Raw genomic sequence first — 4,764 nt, 5'->3', positions numbered from 1 at the left:
TATTGGTGATGCCTTTCTATACATTTTTATTATCAGATATTGGTAATGCCTTTCTATACTTATTTATTTACTGGCACCAATAATCTCATTGGTTGGTACTCTTATTTTCGGTGTAACCGTCTGGTTGGACTCTCTTGAGTTTTTATTGAATGGGACTGTCCCATGGCTGACTGTGGCTGGTCCAGACAATATAATTGGGCAAAAGATCTCAAATTCTTTTTGTATGAGAAGTGAAAACCAAAGTTTATGAGTTATGCTACCTGTATGCTTACAAATTTGGTATAAAACCTGCACCCTAGCATCTCAAAGGTCTATATTTACTTACTTGTCATATTATTATTACTATTATTATTATTTTGTAAAAATGTATAGAATTTATCTGAATTGTGGACCATTTTGTGCCGATTGTCCAGCCTATCAAAATTTTAATTTTACTATGCAATCTTTTAATTAGGTTGATTTGAGTTAGTCAGCTATAAATTGACTTCAAAATTTAATCTAACTATTTTAATAAATTTATAATTATGAGAATGGTATAAAATGTACAATCTGTAATGATAAACAACGTATTTATATTTTAGGGATAATATCTAATATATTCCTGAAATTTTTTGATATATCTTATTTATCCCTATTTTTTTTTGTTTTAAATATATCCCTCGTATAGGTCTCCGTTATTGAAAAATGCTCTACTGTTAGTACCTGTTAAGTTATCTCATATTAAACTCGGGTTAAATTTCTACATGAGTTAAAAAAAATTAAAATATCTCGTTTGCCCTTAACGTAAGGGCAAATAAGAAAAGCCGGTGATGATAGAAGTGTATATTTGAAAAGATAAAAAATTAAAAATATTTATTTTACCCTTATATTAGGGGTAAATAGAAAATAGAAAAGTAGGTGACGGTAGAATGATATATTTGAAAAAGTAAAATGATAATTTCACATAGATAATGGTTGTTTTTAACGATTAACAAATATAATTTAACTCTAGTAGTGGTATATTTGAAATAATTTGGAATGTTAATAGTATATTTTTAATATATGCCTTCTAAGACGGGCAAATCAAAAAGTCGAAAACTTTTTAGGGTATATAAGTAAGTACCTCTATTTTTTAAAGTCAAAGTGTCGTTAAATATTTTAAATTAAATAAATTGAAAAGTTGGGCAGTAACATTAAAATTTTGAAATGTTGGATAACTGACTTAAAGTGCTCCATAGTTTAGATAAGTTATTTATTTTTTTATTGATATTTTTTTTTTTGGTCAATTTGCATAAAAAATTTGTTAGTTTTGAGATTTTGCAAAAGTATGCCACTATTTTGAATTTTACATATTCAGTCCGAATTTTTAGAAAACTAATCAAATACTCTTATTCTTTTTTCTCTCTTGTTCTTTTTTTTATTCTCTCCGAGAGGGAGGCGAGGCCACTTGCCTCGCCTTTGCCCCGCGTGCCCTGCACACCCTCGCCTGCCCCTGCGCACCCCCCACCCTCCTTGCCTCTGACCCCACCGAGGTTGCGTCGCAACCTTTTTTTTTTCTCTTATTCTTTTTTCTCTCTCGTTCTTTTTTTATTCTCTCCGAAGGAGGCGGAGGCCGCCCGCCTCGCCTCTGCCCCGTGTGCCCTGCGCGCACCCTCGCCCGCCCCTGCGCACCCACCACCCTCCTTGCCTTCGACTCCGTTGAGGTTGCATCGCGATCTCTTTTTTTCTCTCTGACCCTCCTCCACCGCCTTTGCAGCCTTTTGGGAAGCCACCGTCCTCACCACCGACCCGCTAACAATAATAACTCGTTGGGCCAAATCACCGACCCAAAATGTTTAAGCCCAGTTATTATTACTAACGTGTAGTCCTCGTATATTCTAATTAGAATTATTTTTTCATCCAATATAGGACTATTGGGGCATTACAAACTCCCCCTAGTTAGACCCTGACGTCCTCGTCAGGTCCAAACCTAATGTGGGACTATTGGGGCATCACAAGGCATGTGGCCCATAGAGACGGAGAAGAGCGCGACGATGCTAGAGAAAAGGACGACAGAAGCGGAGGCAACGTCCCAGAGGGAGGGAGCACGGCCTCAGCAGGGTCGGAGACGAGGAGGGTGGGGGGGTGCACGGGAGCATTTCTAATTAAGCACTTTGTTTGCTTGAAACAAAAGAAAAATTAAGTAAAAGCCAAAAATTAGAGAATAAGGAAGAATAACACTAGAGAAGAAGTTAGAAGAAGATAAAATTACACTGTTGAGATGAAGTTGCACTATTTTAGAAGAATATTGTATTGTTATAAACGTAAGTTGTACTCTTTGAGATGTAAACTGCATCTTTTACAATAAAAGCTACACTTTTTAAACGAAAGTTGTATTTTTGAGAGATAGTTACACTGTTTCTCCTCCTCCCTCCCTTTTCCTTTCGCACACTATTTCTCTTCCTTCTCTTTCCCTTCGCTTCCTCATGCTTCTTCTATGTCCAACTTTCTGTCGCTCTCCACCTCCACCTCCACCGTAGTATCTTTGGTTAAGCACACTTTTATTTGTTTAAAACAAAAAAAAATTAACTAAAGGCTAAAAATTAGAGAATAAGGAAAAGAACTAGAGAAGAAGGAAATAGAAGATGAAGTTGTATTGTTAAAATAAAATTGCACTGTCTTAGAAGAACATTGCACTGCTATAGATGTAAGTTACACTCTTTGGGATATATTTTTTAAGATAAAAGCTATACTTTTTAAATAAAAGTTACACTCTTTGAAAAATAGTTACACTATTTCTCTTCCTCCTTCCTCTCCACTTCCTCGTGCTTCTTCTACACCCCACTCCTCTTCGTCCTCCAGCTCCAACAGCTGTTCCAAAATTATACCGGATCTGTTGCGGTGAAGGTGGAGCGCGAAGAGAAGTTGGGCCAAGAGGAATTGGGGGTAGAATCCATGAAATTTTTTATTTTATTTTATTCTTTTTCGTTTGAGTTTTGCTAGCAGGTTGAATCCCTCAACCCTTCCTAATTTAGATACTATTTTTAATTCAAGAAGTCAGGTGCACGAATATTTTTTCATAAAAGCACAAATCGAGACTAAAATTCCCTACTTCGAAGATAATAACTAGGGCAACAACCATTTGGCTAGGTCAATAGTTACGATAAATCTAATATTTCAAACTCACAAAAGTGAGTGCAGAATAGCATTCATGACTTAAGATTTTTTTTCTTTATTGTCGCATTCATTGCATCTTAAAATCTATACATATAATAAAAGTCGAACCCTAAACCCGCCACGCGTCGCCTCCCCAGCGACCCCCCCGCCTCCTCAGCTCTGCCCGCTTCCTTCGCTGGCGACGAGCGGCGTCACATGCCTCCCGTCCCGCGTCTCTCCGAGTCGTTCTCTCTCCGAGCCGGGCCCCATCCCCTCTCCTTGTATATAATAATAATTCACAAGTTGAAGGCTAAACCGAGACTATGATAAGAGGCTCTTGATAATATGACTTACAAGACCATCAATTCATCTTAGTATAGATGGCTAAGATATCCAATTTAATTCTATACATTGCTCTTGTATTGTCGATTCAATTACTGAAATCATCAATCTACTTTACCATAGGTGGCTAAGGTACCTAGTTTGATTTTATAGATTCTGAATTTAAATATAGACTAAGTGATTATATGTTTTTGAGACTGGCGAGTACATTCATACAAAAATAAAAAAAAAGGACACTTAAATGTAAGGGCGTGTTTGGTTCGAAGTTGGAGTCGGAATCGGAATCGGAATCAAAATAAGCTGGAATCGGAATCGGAATGACTCATTACCTAATTCTGTTTGGTTCATCATCTGAATCGGAATCGGAATAAATCATTCCCATTGTCGGTGTTTGGTTCAGGTTGATATAAAAAACGTAATCAAATTAATATACTAACATTATCTTTATAATATATTAATTTAAATTCAAATTAAATATTAAATATTAAAAATTTACATCAAAATTTTGAAATAATGTCAAAATTTTAAATCTATTTTTTTTAAATAAATTAATCTTTGAAGTTGAGTGGATAATTCAAAATATGAAACTAAAATTTGATTTATTCAAATTCAAACTTAAAATTATAATTTAAATTTTAATTTGAATCCATAAATTAATTTAAGTTTGAAATAAAATTTGAATAAAAGATTCAAAATACTTGATTAAATTTTAAATTTTAATTTAAGTTCAAATTAAAATTTAAAATTATATATTTAATTTTTAAATTTTAACTCATATTTTAATTAAAAAAGTTGAAAAAATAAATTTAATCCGAATAAATATCCATTCCGTCCGGATTCAACTTCCAATCCGGCATCCTAGGCCGGATTGAAAAATGAGGTGATTGGGGGATTCTTATTCCACTCGGGAATGGGAATCGGAATGGGACTCCCACGTATCAAACACCCACAAACGGATTCACCCATTCCGATTCCGATTCCAGGGTGAAAAAGAAGCGAACCAAACACGCCCTAAGTGTTAGAAAAAAGATTACTCACCATGTCAAAGAAATGGTTAAATCATCATAGTTTAGGTGGTAAGGTGTCCATTTAGCCTTGTCACTCTATTAATATTCTTAAGTTTTAGATTCAGCATTTCGGCTTTATAGTGTCACTATGCTTGGAGATCTGAGCAATGCTTCTAAGATTACTTGGAGATCTGAGCAGTGCTTCTAAGATTAGTATTAATTTTTTTTTTCTAAAAAAATACTATAGTAGGGAAAAGTAGAAGACATTTTTCTCTATCACCAGCCAAAGCTTCTTGGCTAA

This window comes from Ananas comosus, linkage group 14 (genome assembly GCF_001540865.1).
Source record: "Ananas comosus cultivar F153 linkage group 14, ASM154086v1, whole genome shotgun sequence".
Classification (NCBI taxonomy): domain Eukaryota; kingdom Viridiplantae; phylum Streptophyta; class Magnoliopsida; order Poales; family Bromeliaceae; genus Ananas; species Ananas comosus.
This window is presented reverse-complemented; position numbering follows the sequence as displayed.